The 15864-nt window shown below is 40.4% G+C and overlaps 1 long non-coding RNA gene across 1 annotated transcript; it reads left to right on the top strand.

Annotated features, from left to right (window-relative positions):
* The first annotated feature begins 227 nt into the window (after positions 1 to 227).
* On the top strand, positions 228 to 15545 carry LOC125616502. Its single transcript, XR_007347133.1, has 3 exons — positions 228 to 284; positions 825 to 826; positions 15405 to 15545. It is a non-coding gene; the product is annotated as an uncharacterized LOC125616502 (long non-coding RNA).
* Positions 15546 to 15864: the final 319 nt, after the last annotated feature.

Genomic DNA, 15864 nt, shown 5'->3' with positions numbered 1-15864 from the left:
AGAGCATGAGAAGAAGATTAACATTAAACAGGGATGAGAGGTGGGAGGGAAAGGGAGAGAGAAGGGAAATTGCATGGAAATGGAAGGAGACCCTCATCATTATGCAAAATTACATATAAGAGGAGATGAAGGGAAAGGGGGGAAAAAACAAGGGAGAGAAATGAAGTACAGTAGATGGGGTAGAGAGAGAAGATGGGAGGGGAGGGGAGGGGGGATAGTAGAGGATAGGAAAGACAGCAGAATACAACAGACACTAGTATGGCAGTATGTAAAAACGTGGATGTGTAACTGATGTGATTCCGCAATCTGTATACGGGGGAAAAATGGGAGTTCATAACCCACTTGAATCAAAGGTATGAAATATGATATGTCAAGAGCTATGTACTGTTTTGAACAACTAATAAAAAAAAGAATACAAACTGTTTGGACTGTGCCCTTGGGGCTGACAGCCTGGTTCGACTCCTAGGCCAGCACTTTCTAGACACATGATCTTAGGCAAATATCTAACTTTGCTGTGTCTCCATTTCTTATTTGTAAAATGGGAATAATTGTGGTATCTATCTCAGGGTATTGTTTTGAAGATTAAGTGAATTTACATATGAAATCACTCACAGTACCCAGTAAGCAGGTGTTAGTATTTGCTGTGGCAACTCTCAGAGCCTTTTGCTCTTATTTTTTTGCTCTCCCTTATCTTACCATCACACACACACACACACACACACACACACACACACACACAACACACACTTTAATATTTTGGCCCTGTGGATTGCAAATGATAATTCTCATTATCAAGGTCAAGAGGAAATAAGAGGGTATCTCAGATGTGATTGAATTAATATTACCCCAGGGTATTTCATAGCCTTTAAAAAAAATAAGTGCTAGATGTCAGCTCATTTTCTTGTGATTTTCCTCCTCCTCTGTAAATTAGATGCACACTATCCTGCTAATTAAGGAAATTGGTTAACTTGGGTTCATCCTGTTGAAGTTTTTATTCAATACTGCTCTCACATATTTGGTTCTAGATAAAGTAGGCCCACTTTCTAACCTAACATTTATAGAACATATTAAAATGTGTGCAGTTCCTTGGACTACATTGTCTCATTTTAAACTCATAATTCCCTTAAGAGTGGAGATTTTTATTTTTCTGCCATGGATAATGAAGCGGAGATGTAGCAGCTGACAGTCAGGTAGGCAAAGGCAGAGCAGAGGGAGAACTCTCGGTGTTTAAAGCTTTAGCCTCTTGATTAGTCTGTGGGTTTGAATTCCACTTCAAATACAAGCTGGAGTATCATGAGCAAGTTCCTTAATTTCTCTACACTTGTAAAGCATGCCCTTTTGGCAACTGTCCAAAGGGTTCAGAGACAAAATTCATGCCACAGGAGACACCAGCCTACAAATTACTAAGTTCCTTCTTTTTCTTCCCTGATTAACCTCTAGAGGTTGGTACACATTTTAGACATTCATGCTTTTTCTTATGAATGATTTTCAATAGCAATCACTGAATTTATAGAAATCTGTACACATGGAAATAAGAAAAAACAATTCTAGAAGTTATGAAGAATGCCTATACATTAATGCCCCTCTTAGATATTATGCTTCATTTTCACCTAGAAAATGGAAAGAAGAAGAAGTACAATGGAAAGTCCCGTCTGGAAGCGATGGTGCAGGGTGGCTGTGGGCACTGGAGAGAGTGTGCTGGATCATGGTATTGGAAAGGACTGACTGTGGAGATAGCCAATTGGAAGCCAGTTGTTCCTTTTGGCTTGTAAGAAACAAAGATGCAACAGGAACCGGGATTTAGAGCAGTGCTTTCCTGAAATCTGTGCATCCTGTTAAAATTTAGATTTCTATTCAGTAGCTCTGTGATGGAGCTTGAGCATCTTATGTCACCTGTTCTCAGGAGATAATCATGCTGCTGGTCCACACCACACTGTTATCCCCTGAGTTTCGTTGTTTTGGGTCTTATGGCTTAGCTATTTGGTAAATTTTGAGTTCATTTTTGTATGTGGTATTAGATAATGGCTTACCTTCACTGTTTTGAATGTGGGCATTTAATTTTGTCATTTGTTGGAAACAGTGTCTTTTCTCCATGGAATATTCTTGACCCTCTTAGCGCACACACACACACACACACACACACACACACAAACTATATTTTTGAGGATTTATTTCTGGCTCCCTGTTCTATTCCATTCATCTATATGTCCATTTCCATGCCAGTACCTTATGGTTTGGATTACTATTTGTATATGGTGAGTTTTGAAGTCAGGAAATAAGGGTTCTCTAGCTTTTTCTTCTGGTAAGATATTTGGCTCAGGGGAAGGAGTTTTGTCCTGAGCAGAGATTAAGTTTTAGTATCCAAGCGATGTGGGTGGGGATGCTAGTTGGCTTTTGCTACAGTTTGAATCTTTATATCCCTCCAAAACTCTTGCTGAAACTTAATTCCCATTGCAATGGTGGAAGGTGGGACCTTTGGGGAAGTTGATTAGTCATGAAAAATGACTAAATCATTGGGGAATGTGGTTGGGAAATGACTAAATAAGGAGGGCTCCTCCTTTATGAATGGAATTTACTACCTTAATAAAGTAGGCTTGGGAGAGATGCCCAGCTCTCTCATCTCTTCTGCCACATGGGACAAAAATTTGTCCCACTTTTTATTTCCACCATGAAAGGACACAGCAACAGGGGGCCATCTAAGAAGCACAGAACAGCCTTCACCTAATACTATTCATGCTGGTGCCTTGACCTTGAGCTTCCAGCCTCCAGCACTGTGAGAAATCAATTGTATTACTTAACCAGCTACCCAATCTGTAGTATGTTGTTACAGCAGCCAAACAGAACTAAGACTATCACACAGAGATCCATCACCTGGAACAGGTTAAGTTCTCTGAGGTCCATTGCAGGAATAATCAAAACAATAGACATAGGGACTTGTTATGGTTTGGATGGGAGGTGTCCCCCAAAACGTCATGTGTGAGACAATGCAAGAAAGTTCAGAGGAGAAATGATTGGATTGTAGGAGTCTTAACCCAATCAGTGGTTTAATCCCCTCTTAGGGATTAATAGTGTAACTGCAGTGGTGGGGTGTGGCTGGAGGAGATGGGAATTGAAGCGTGGCTTTGGGTGTATATTTGTAACTGGAGAGGAGATTCTCTCTCTCTGCTTCTTGATTACCATGGTGTGAGCTGATTCCCTCCACCATACTCTCCACTATGATGTTCAGCCTCACCTCAAGCCCTGAGGAATGGACCCAGCCTTGTATGGACTAAGACCTCTGAAACTGTGAGCCCTCAAATAAACTCTTCCTCCTCTACAGTTGTTCTGGTCAGATCCTTTAGTCATAGCAGCAAAAGACTGACCAAAACAGGACTATTCTAATAAAGCATAATATACAAGAGAGACTTTGTTTTAAGAATTTTACACTTATGACATTTAAGTCTTATATTCCCTTACAAAGTAGGAATCACAGCTCTACAATACTTTCTCTGTCCTGTGGATGTCCTGAGTTTATAGGATACCCACTATCTAGCCATAGGTATTCTAGCTATGAGAGAGAGAGAAAACACACACACACACACACACACACACACAATCACACACTGTTTTTGGCAGAATAAACTGGCCTAAAGTGATGTGAGGTTATCTGTCATTTATTTTTATCTCATCTATTGTGATTAATGTTTCACTGTGAAGATACTATTGTTGTTATTTTATGATAGGTACATTATTTTACATTTAAATATCCCTACTTATTATGTTATGTAAGTTACTGCATATGCATCATTAACTTTTGGAATCCCCCAAACATCTTAAAATCTGAAACATTTCTGGTCTGAAGATTTTGTCAGATAAGAGATCAGGCAACTATATCATTACATCCACTTTCTGAGTCACGAACCTGAGTCACTTGTCCAATCACATTCGCTCCTCTTCTGGGCAGCAGTAAAAATGTGAAAGTAGGCAGTCTGACCTCAGAGCTCAAATCTCAGGAGCTGTGCTCTAAGAGTCTTTTGGCTACGTAGACCTGCTTCTTGGGAGCAATCTTGAAGAAATATTTTGCTGTTCCTGCATCTTTTCAAGCTTTGCTTTTTGCACAGAGGGGGCATAATACAGGGAGGAAGGCTCTTGTCAGTAGGAACCTGTGCTCCTAGCATGGTACAGAGTACTTCATGTATCTGCAAACCGTTTGTAGAAAGTGGTGTGATCCCTCTTCCTTGTCTGCAGCCCAGGTTTTCTCCCTGAGTGACAACTGCTTTTGTTAACTTGATTGTGTCTATTCACTGCCACTTTTATCATATTACCAGTTAGCATTGTTCCTCAATTTGTTCATTCTGTATGACAACTGAACACAATATGTTCACCCACAACCCCTCTGAAACCCTGGCAGAAGTAACACAGTTTTATCATTTAACTTGGATTTAATTGCTTTAGAATGGGTCTAATTATAAAACCACTCTAAGCTCATTATTTCTTGTGAATGATATGTCACAGTGCCACCAACAAGGCTTGAAGGGGTCATTGTTCAGCTGATAACAATGTCACATTGACCACAGTGCTGCAACTGTCTAGACACCATGTCAGCAAAACAGGCAGCTTGAGTGACAGCAGCCACTGGGGACAGAAGGGTTTTTTAAATTTATAAGGAAATAATACGGGAGTTGGAAGAAACCTTAAGGATCATTCAACTTTCTAGTCTTACAAATGGAAAAACCAAAATGCAATGAGGAAAAGAGAGAGATGCAAGGTCACATAGCCAATTTCTAGAAGGATCACTTGGACAGTTACATAAGCCATGAACTCTGAAGTCATCCAAGATTCATCTCCTTAAAGGCATAGTGCATAACAGTACCAATTCCAATTTTTAAAAGATTCTTTGGGGAGTTTACCAGGTCATCAACCTTGATCTCAAATTTCTTAAACTACAGGTACTTATAAATCAGGGACAAAAATATATGCTCATTTGGAAAACACATTATGAAGTTTCTTTTATTAAATATCATAATTCCTTCCTTCTTATGCAGTAAGTGAGTTTTCCTCCAGTTATTTAGCTTTTGAAAGAGAAGTACATTTCTGTGGCTCTAAGGAACCCACTCTGAATATCCACATTATCACATACATATGTATGCCCACTTTTATAGTCGAGTACTTTAAAATGAATACAAGATTTAAAAAATGTCAATCATTATTAATAATTATGCCAAGCTCATATTTTTACCAATACATATATACAGAATTTAATATATCAATAACTTACAATTAAGTATATTAAGTATTAAGGGTTCAGGTCTTAAAATATAGCATTGCTTTGTAAAGAAACTCTTTTCCAGGCAGAGTATGCTTTGAAGAAAAAGATGGAGGTGCTGAGCCAGACAGAAACTTGTTTGACAATGTAGTAATTGAATTCTGTGATTTGGACAATAGCTTAATTTACTCAGCAATTGCCATCTGTTGGGTATTTTAGTAGTCAAAGATACAGTGGACGACAAAACAGACATGGTCTCTGCCCTCAGAAGATTTCACATCAACTAGGAGAGAAATTTATTTTTAAAAATCTTATAAATATATAGTTATGTGTATATATTTGTGTTAAAAAAAAAAAGTCCTGAGGATTTGTATACCAGTGTGAGAGACAACAGGAGCGTTACTGAAGGATTTCAGCAAGGGCATCGCATAATACTAGTGCTGTGTTTTGTTTTGTTTTTCTTTCATTATTTTAGACTTCCAAGTGACAGTGAGGGGGGTTGTGGGTAGCCTTCATCCACAGAGAAACAACATCCCACAACAATACAGCTGATCACTTACTAAGTACCCATCCACTAGTAATGAATGGTCTTCTACACATGCATATTTACATTTCTGAGAACAGATCAATGGTATAATTTCTAGAAAAGAAAGCACTGGGCTGTGAACCACCCTTTTAAGTAGCTTCTGCAATAAAATGGGCACCGTACGGAGAACACAGAGAGACTGGGCCTAGACACCAGACAGCATCCTCAGCTAGACATAAACATGCTAAAGGGGCAAAGTAGCACCAGGTCTTTAAAAATCATGCAAAGAGATACTTATCAACACCTTCCATTCCAGGCACTTTTCAAACTTAAAAGATTAGGATTTGTACTGTTGCTTTAGAGATAAGTAAACTGAAGACCAGAGAATTTAAGTACCACATCCAGAGTGACAAAAATAGCAAGTAGTAGCTGCTGAGTGTATGCTGATGGAAGAAAGGCCCACAGCCGAGGCTTTTCCACATGGGCTGAACCCTGGTCTCCTTGGCTGTTGTCAGAGGGACGTTGTGCCTGGGCTTCGTTCTCTACTTAAACAGGATATGTAGATATAGTAGGTTATATTTTTGTACCCAATTATTTGACTTTGCCTCACTTCTGTTTAAGAAGACTATATATCTGCTCTCACTACCTTGTGGCTTACAGTGTCACCTTCACCATGGAGGTGACCCTCTAAGCACCTGGGTGGAGGCTGGCCTTGCAACATGCTTTAGCCCACAGAAAGTGGGCAGATGGGATCCTTATTTCTCTGAGCGGAGTTCCTGGAGGCAGTGTAACTTCCCTCTAAACTGTTGCTTCCGTCCTCCAGAATGATGGTATTTTCCAAGAGGGACTGCCCGTTCAATCCAGGCCCCACCATGAAAACGGAAGCAGAGGAGAATCATACCAGGCATTCACTGCTGCCATAGAACTTGAGCATGACATAAGGCTTCCTTGTTGTCAGAGTTCCTTTGTGCCACCATAAAGAAACACTCACCATTAAGTAATTTATAAACTATAGAAATTCCCGTGGCCACGGAGGCTGACAAGTCCAGTATCAAGGCACTGTAGAACTGGTGTCTGGTCTGTCAAGGTGTCTGTGTCAAGGATGGGTCTAGTAGGTGCATTCTCTGAAGGACTGAACACTGCATCCATGCATGGCAGAGGGACAGAAGGGCAAAAGCGCATGTCCTTTATGTGTCCTTTATAAGGGTGTTTTAGTCAGCTTTTCACTGCTATGACTAAAGGATCTAACCAGAACAGTTTTAGAGAAGGAAGAGTTTACTTGAGGGCTCACAGTTTCAGAGGTCTTGGTCCATACAAGGCTAGCTCCCTGCCTTGCGGCTCAAGGTGAGGGTGAACATCATGGTGGGAGAGCGTGGGAGAGGGAAGCAGCTCATATCACAGTGATCAGGAAGCAGAGAGAGACTCCACTTTCCAGATACAAATATATACACAAAAGCCACACCCTAAATCTCACCTCCTCCAGCCACACCCTACCACTTTGGTTACCACTCAGTTAATCCCTATCAGGGGATTAATTCACTAATTGGGTTAAGACTCTCACAACCCAATCATTTCTCCTCAGATGCCACAGTCTGGCTGGGCACAAATCACGAGCCACTGAAGCAGGAACAAACTTTATTTTCAAACTGCAGGAAAACACTTCACACAGCTCCCGGGGAATCCTCCCGAACGCCACGAGGCTTCTCCAGGAACCCCCAGCCGGAAATATCTCTCTCAGAAATCCCTCCTCCTGCACTTCCCCAACCAATGGGAACTCTCGGGGAATCCCCGGAAATCCCCACGAGAACTCCAAAATAGTGAGAGAACTCAAAAGTTGCGGCAGAGGCGGATAGTAATGCCTCGCCTGTCAATCAATACTGTTGGCAAAATGCCAGGGACCATACAGACTCGGCCGTGGCTCTCAGCACTCAGAACCTTCTTGGATTGTCTCACACATGAGCTTTTGGGGGACACCTCACATCCAAACCAGAACAGAGGGTGACTCGACCATCTTCCAAAGACCACATCTCCTAAAAGTGGAGCACAGGGACAAAGCTTCAACATGAATTTTGGAAGGGACACCATTATTAAAACCTTTGCACTTGGCTATGAATCCACTGAGATTATAGACCACTTACTGCTAGAGGCTAGATGGCTAATATCTCTCTGGAATGTAAGTGTTTTCTTTATCAGTGGCCACTATGCTACACTTTCAAAGCAAAATGTGTTATCTAAGGGAGATGTCTTTGTTTAAAGTACGGTTATTACAATTCAGATCTTATTTATCCCTGATTTTTTATATAAAATAATAGTTTTTATCATTTCTCTTTAAACTACTCATTCTATTAATTAATGGGACATATCATTTAAGTGTTAACTAACCTTTCAGGTAACTACTTCAAAAATTTCAACTTTTAAATATGACTTTTTTTCTCTTTATAAAAGTATTCAAATTAATTATAGGGGAATTACAGACTTATTGTGAAAATGCATTAATATATATTAGGAAAATCTGGTATTATATTCATTTGCAGTCTTCTTTTCAACAATAAGGATTTTTTATAGCAGTTATTCAACTGTAATTTCCCATATAAGTTCTGAACATTTTGTTGTTGTTGTTCTATGTGTTTCTTTAAATCAATCTTATGCACATGAGAATGAAGTTATGTTCATAAACTTTTCTATCTGGTTATAGTTGCAGTATAAGAAACAGCTGAATATTCTTTATACAGTCATATTCTTGGAGTTTTTATTTGTTCAATTTTCAGGTAGTCTGAGTTTTCTCATCACATTACCTACAAATAATAATAAATTTTTATTGTGCTTTCAAAGAAGTATAATTCTATGTCTACTTCATGTTTTTGGCAGAAAATTCTCAGGGAATTTAACCAAAAATGGTAATCCAATTACTCTCCCCTTGTTCATTATTTTTGAGACCAATGTTAATAGGCAAGTATTGTTCAACAAATGATGAAAATATTTTTCTATTTTAAAACAATCATATACTTATTTATAAATTTCAGCTAAAACAGTTTTGAATTTTCTCAAATTCCGTTTTAGCATTTATTAAGACTACCATATTTAAATTTTGTGTAAGCAATACAAAATAGAACTATTTTCATCAAATAGTTCAATATACCATCATGCTGGACTATTCTAAAAGAACTAATTCTAAGTCCCCTTAGAACTAAGCAGAACTGCACCTTAAACAGGTAGACTTGAGGGAGATAGCAGCTTTCTTCTTCAGTTGAACAATACTTTCTCCCTCTAAGAACCCAGCCCAGCACCTTACTCTGGGTTTTCCCTCCTAGATCCACTCCAAGCAGGCACAACTGCTTCCACACTGAGCTATTTGCCTGGTTTATTTCAACTCCTGACTCATGGAAATAATCCTACTCACTGAATATTGGAACACTCTGGTCTCCACCCCCATCAGTTTCAGTTCCCATGATTCCAGTTACCTATGCTCAGCCATGTTTTAACATTACTAAGTGGAAATTTCCAGAAATAAACATTATATGCATTTTACACTGAATTCTGCTCTGAGAGAATGAAGACATCTCCTACCACCTCACTGTCCCAACCAGGATGTGCATCACTCCTTTATCCAGCATATCTGCATTGTGTAACTTAACCTGCTAGTCACTTGATAGACATCTTGGTTGCCAGACTGACTGTCATGTTATCACAATGCATGTGTTCAAGTAATTCTTATTTTACTTAATAATAGCCTCCAAATACAAAAGTACTGATATTAGCAATTTGAAAGTACAATATTTTGAAAGATAATAATCCCATAATTTTTAACACAGTATATTATTATAATTTTTCTATTTTTAATTATTTTAAACTTTAAAATCAGCATACATATGTATATATATTTATGTGTGTGTGTGTGTGTGTGTGTGTGTATAAACAGTGTGAACAAAACAGTGTTTAGTCCATTGTCAGCTTTAAGCATCCAGGGGTCTTAGAACACATCACCAACATATGGGGGTGCTACTGCATTGACCCCTTTCCCTAGCGTCCCACTGTCTTTTCCTTCCATCGGAGGCTAACCCTTTTTCCCAATGAATGTAACACCTTTCCTTTCGATCTTTCACCATCCCCTTGCCCCTAGCCCTATAACCTTTTATCTCTTTCTCTGTTCAGAAAGTATTACAGTTTTGATTTATAATATGTTTTCATAAAGGTTGGGGGAAGAAATTGTCTGTTGAAAATTAGGAGTCTAGGATTCTGGAGCAATGCAATTATGTTGAAGGAAAGAGAAATACAGAAAGTAGCATTCTGCTGTCACAGTGCCTATGCTTCCATAGTGGAAGTCAGAGGAGAAAGTATGTGTCACATGGTGATAGGTGCCAAGGAGAGAAACCAAGCAGAGAAAGGGGCCAGAGCATGATGGAGTGTGTCCATGTTAGCAGAGACCTCTGTGAAGTGAAGGTGTTCATGGAGGGATAAAGCAAAATAGCACTCAAAGGTGGGAGCAGCTTGCATAGACCCTGAGAGCGGGCATTAGTATGTGTGGTGACTTGCATTAGTGGGGTAAGTGGGAGAGGCTAGGTGGCCTGGGAGACAGCAGGGATCCAGTTGGCAAGGGTCCATTTAGCAGTAGCCAGGGGCTTTGGTTATTAGGTCGTGTGGGGGTGGCCATTGGGTCATTTTGAGCAGAGGAGTGACTTAGGACATTAGGTGAAGAGGAAGCTGGAGTGGGGCAAAGGGAATGCAGAAGAATCAATGAGGAAGCTGCTGCAATCATCCACCGTGGTGCAGGAGGACAGGCGTGGCTGGGTGCAGTATATGTTTCAGACTAATTTGCTGATGGGTTGAGTGTGAAGAAAGAGGAAATGGAAGAATCATCCCTTACACAGTGTTTTACTTGAGCAGAAGGACAAAAGAGTATTTTGTTTTCCTGAGAGCAGAAGCAGATTCTTTTCAGTGTGTGAATGGGTGGAGTTTGTTTTAAAGATGCTAAGGTTGTGATGTTACTTGGATGTCAGATTTTCAGAGAGAAGTACAGAATTGAAGGGAAAGGTGAGAGAAAAATATGTAAATTTGGGAATCATCAGAATATTGGTATAACTCAGAGCTGTGACATTGGATGTAGTTATGGTTTGGATGTGAGGTGTCCCCCAAAAGCTCACATGTGAGACAATGCATGAAGGTTTGGAGGAGAAATGATTGGGTTATAGCCTTAGCCTAACCAGTGAGTTAATCCCTGATGGGATTAACCAAAGTGGTAGGGTGTGGTTGGAAGAGGTGGGGATTAGGGCATGACATTGGTGTATATATATTTGTATCCAGAGAGTGGAATCTCTCTCTTGGCTTTTGATCACTAAGATGTGAACTGCTTTCCTCCACCACACACTCCACCATGATAGTCAGCCTCATCTCAAGCCCCGAGAAATGGAGCCAGCCTTCTATGGACTAAGATCTCTGAAACTGTGAGCCCTCAAACAAACTTTTCCTCTTCCATGGTTGTTCTGGTCTGATCCTTTGTCACAGCAGTGGAAAATGCTAACTAAAACAGAAATGTTAATTAGGGCGTGTGCGGAGATGGTGAAGAGAAGTCAAAGGGAATCCAAATTCTAGATGTCAGGAATGTGGAGTGGATAGATCAAAGGTAAGAGAGAAGGAGCAGCCACCCAGAAAGAGGGGCATCAGAGATAATGGGGCCCGAAGGCAGGCAAAGCAAACTTCCCCAAAAGGCAGTGGGTACGTGGCGTTCTCAGAAGGAGCACCTTGGAGAGTCATCTTCAACAGTACTAATATTGAAATGTGTTTCTCTCCTTTATTATTATTTTTATTTTCTTGTTCTTAATATAATCATAAGAGTAAAGCTATTTATTAGTAATTCACAAGCCACATTTTTAAGAGAGTAGAGCATAATGGAAAACATCTCTGGGGAGCGGGGAAACTGGGTTATGGTCCCAGGTTTGGACAAGCCAGGTGTCATCTTTGCACATCACTTCACTTCTGGATTCACAGTTTGGGCAATTCTTCATGTAAAGAATGAAGAAGGAGGAGAGGCTGATAGCAAAGCTCCCGCAGGTGGTATAACTGATAGTCCATGAGGAACACTTGGTAGGAGTGAATAAATGAATAAATCAGAGAATAAACACATGTTCCTTCCAGCTCTAAGACTTGGTCCTGGCACCCCCTTTCCTTTTCCTTTAAAGAATATGTGCAGAACTGAGTTGAAAAGACACGGGCACTTTGCAGCCCTTCTCCCTTTCTCCCAGTGGTTTGCCTGTAGAGACACTTAATTATTTATACTGCCTTTAGGAAGCGTGGCCGGGCTCCTCTGCTTTGGAAGCTGTTTCTGTTATTATTAGTCTTGGAGCTATTTCTTATTTCCTCCAGCGCAGGGAAGGTGGTGAAATAAGTAACCTGCTTCCTCTCCCAGTACCCTCCAAGTGCTCTGCTCAGCAGTTGCTGGGCTCCTCGGGCGTTTAATGAGAGCTGAGGAGGACCTCATTTCCTTCCTTGCCCTCGGTTTTCTCTCGACCTCAGATTGTCAGATAAGGGGCAGCACAAGAGGACCAGTGGGTTATCTCAGTGATTTTTCTCTGTCACTTTTCTGTTCATTTGCAATCTGAGCATAACCCTGTTTCTTGTTGGCTTTTGCTCAAAACTGACGAGGCTGTAGCATTCTCTTTGTTTTCTTAAAAAAAATAAAATAAAATAGAATCGTCAAATGCTAGATATTTCCTTGCTTCCTTCTCTTTCTTTCTTGCCTTTTCCTTTCCTACAATATTTGATTTTCAGTTTTCTTGTTCCCTACTGATTGAAATATTTATTTAAATTGTGAAATATCCTAAGGCCCTCAAATGTATTAATGATGTAGATCATGTGGCTCAGGGCTATGTGCAGTGTTTACAAAGGTTAAAGGCACATAGGCCCATTGTGGAGATGAGTACTGAAGAATTATGGAAAATAATTTTCCTACAAAATAACCCCCAACGAAAAGCGGAGAGACAATGCAGCTTGCGGGGAGAGAGGAGAAACTAGCCAAGCATTAACCTTCCAGTAAATCCTTTCCTGATAACAATGGGCCCTGAAATAAGGAAGCTAATACTGAAATTCTGGGAGATAATAAATTCCAGAACAAGAAACACCCATCCCTCACAATCTGGACTCCTGTCTCTCCAAGTAACAATGAGTCTCAACCTTTTACAGCTGCCCTTCTAGTTAAAAGTTTCACCTACATAACTAGCCCTTGACTTTCCGAGCAGCACACCCACAAGTTCCAATGATGAAATCACCCTAATTGCACACTCTAAAACCAAAATCCCCTCTGAAACCGATGGCCATTTTTGCAACCAGAAAATGAGTCCCCGCGCCATACAAGTCCACGAAGAACAATAACAGGCTTCCCTGGATCTGTTGAGGTTGGCACCCATCATTTTGTGCTTACAAGAACACTCCAGTTTAAAAGGAAACGCTATCTTATCTTGTATTTGGTTGCAGCGATCATGATCCAATAATAAATTTAATTTGCTAGATGTCTGTGGAGAGCCTGGGATGCACAGACAGCTGCACTGGCACCAATAGTGTGGTTGGCGCTCTCTGGGCTGTGGTTTAGTGGGAGAGGTTTGCACATAAGTAAATTCTACTCGCAAAGCTGACGGACCACTGTGTGGATAAGTAAAACTTACGTAAGTATTGAGGGTGAAAAGCAGTTTATTACAGTTAGATCTTGACTTTGATGTGAGACAAAGACATCTTCCACAGACACATATGAGTTTGTGGTTTGTGAGCCTGAAGAAATAAACAAGCTTGAAAAAAAAATTAGCATGGTGGTCATGTGAGGAAGCCTTTTGAAAAGACAAAGAATCCGTGAACATATGTTTTCGTAGCAAGTTAAACATGGACAAAAGTGAGAAAGGCCACATTCAGGCTGAACAGTATGTGTAAGAGTGCAAGGGTTGATATTTTCTTAATTTATGTTATCTTCATTTAAGACTAAGGAAGGTGGTGTGGGAGGTTTATGTAAATAGCTAAGGTCGCAAGGTTAATAAGTGGTAGAGGCAGAATTCAAACACAGCTTAGACTCCTTTTCAAGTCTATGCTCTTTCCATTAGAGTGTATGGGCTATTACTAAACGTATGTGGCCACACATTGTGGCAAACACCTGTAATCTCAGCAACTCAGGAGGCCACAGCAGGAGAATCAAAAGTTTGAGGCCAGCCACAGTAATTTAGCAAGGTCCTAAGTAACTTACCAAGACCCTATCTCAAAATAAAAAAAAAATAAAAAGGACGAGGATGTAGCTCAGTGGTAAAGCACTCCTGGGTTCAATCCCCAGTTACAAACAAACAAATAAACAAACAAATATATGTAGCTTGCTGTTCAGCAGAATTAATTTTTGGAATAAAAATAAGGTTTTACAAACAAATGTACTCTGCATATGCACAGCAAACACATTAACTATCTGGCCATCTAAAGAACAAAACTATCTCTATCTCCCTCAGTATTCGAGAACCAATTACTTGCAATCTTCAGTGAATAGGATTTTATACTATTTAGATAATTTAAATCTTGCTTTTAATGAAAGAACACCAATTTTAGTAGATCTAGTATTTGCCATAAAAGCAGAGACAGTCTCAGGTGGAGACCTAAATTCCAATAGACCTCAGAGGGTCAGGGAGAAAGAAGGGTCAAAAGCGTTGTGGAGAAAGAAGAAAGTCCTGGGTCAGGAGGCAGGTGACCTGGAACAGAGTGGGAGGGCTGGGAGCTAAAGAAAAAAACAAGACCTTCAGCAACTGTTCTAGATGCAACTGGAGTGTCCTCTCCTCTAAGGATGTGTGTAGAGCTCACTGGCTCTCATGGGTGCAGAGACGGGCTGAGATCAGATACTGGGCTGAGGTTGAGAGGCAGGAATCAAGGCAGGACAGCAGGTGAGAGAAGGTTAGAAAAAAAAGCAAGTCCCTCATTTGGTGAGGAGTTTCTCTGCTGGAGTAAACAATAAAAAGAAGTAGAAATGTGAAAATTAGGTAAAAAACATACTGATGGCCACAGGGAGATTGAACCAATAGTATGCAGCACTGTGGCTTCTGAAACCACTCTTATTTGGTAGCATTTGATATAGGAACAGAGGTCCACACACCTTCTGTCACAGGGACGAGAGAGGAGCAGGAGCTATACAAGGCCTGACATTAAGGAAAAGGAGGATCTTTTGCTTAAGCGTCCTTTCAACACTGATATGAAAGTATATCCAAAACTACTACTTTTATAGGACTCATGTACAGGATATCCAAATTTACCTTCAATATGTGAAGGACTTGGAAGTCCTCATGCCCATTCTCTAAACAATAAAAGTTGAAAATTGGAAAAAAAAAAAACTTATCCGAGAACTGAGGGCACAGGGCAATCTATAGTTCAAAATCTAGAGATAGAGATGTTTTCCAGGAAACCCGGCAATGCAGGAGCAGAATCCAGTGGGGACTCACCTGGTAGGGCTACTTCAACAGCTCTTCCAACACACTGCTGTGGGCTGTGTGGGCAAGGACCTCTTGGGGGCCACAGTTAAGACACCCACATGCTTTCATGGGCTTTTCCTCAAGGAATCCATCAGATTCTCAAAGTCCAGACCCAAGAAAGATCCTTTCCCAGGTCTGGCAGAGGGTGGGGAAGAATGGCTGTATAACCAACGTGATCCTGCAATCTGTACACGTGGCAAAATAAGAATTCATACCCCATTTGAATCAAATATATGATATGTCAAGATCATTGTATTTTCTTGAGCAACTAATAAAAAATAAAAAAATAAATAAAATGAAAAAAAAAAAAGAATCTACATGTGAAACACACCCAGAGTACTTTCTGTGACAAAGGCCCATCTCCAGGTCAAGGGACACTGCAGAGCCCTGTGGTGTTTCCAGGAGATGCAGTCCTTCAACCCTCTCTCCATTTCCTGTGGAGGTAAAATGCTGCAGCTGGACAAGAGGGAGGGGCAAGGGAAATGCACATTACTTGAGAAACCCCTTGGAGGGCTTCAAGCCTGGGACACACACCCAATAAAAAGTGATCTTTAATAAGAATATAGAACTGTAGGATCCTTTGAAATAGCACTATATGTGCATGATTAAAATTA

The sequence above is a fragment of the Marmota marmota genome, unplaced genomic scaffold (genome assembly GCF_001458135.2).
Source record: "Marmota marmota marmota unplaced genomic scaffold, marMar, whole genome shotgun sequence".
NCBI classification, from domain to species: domain Eukaryota; kingdom Metazoa; phylum Chordata; class Mammalia; order Rodentia; family Sciuridae; genus Marmota; species Marmota marmota.
Note: the sequence above shows the minus strand (reverse complement) of the source record. Positions and strands in the feature narration are given on the sequence as shown.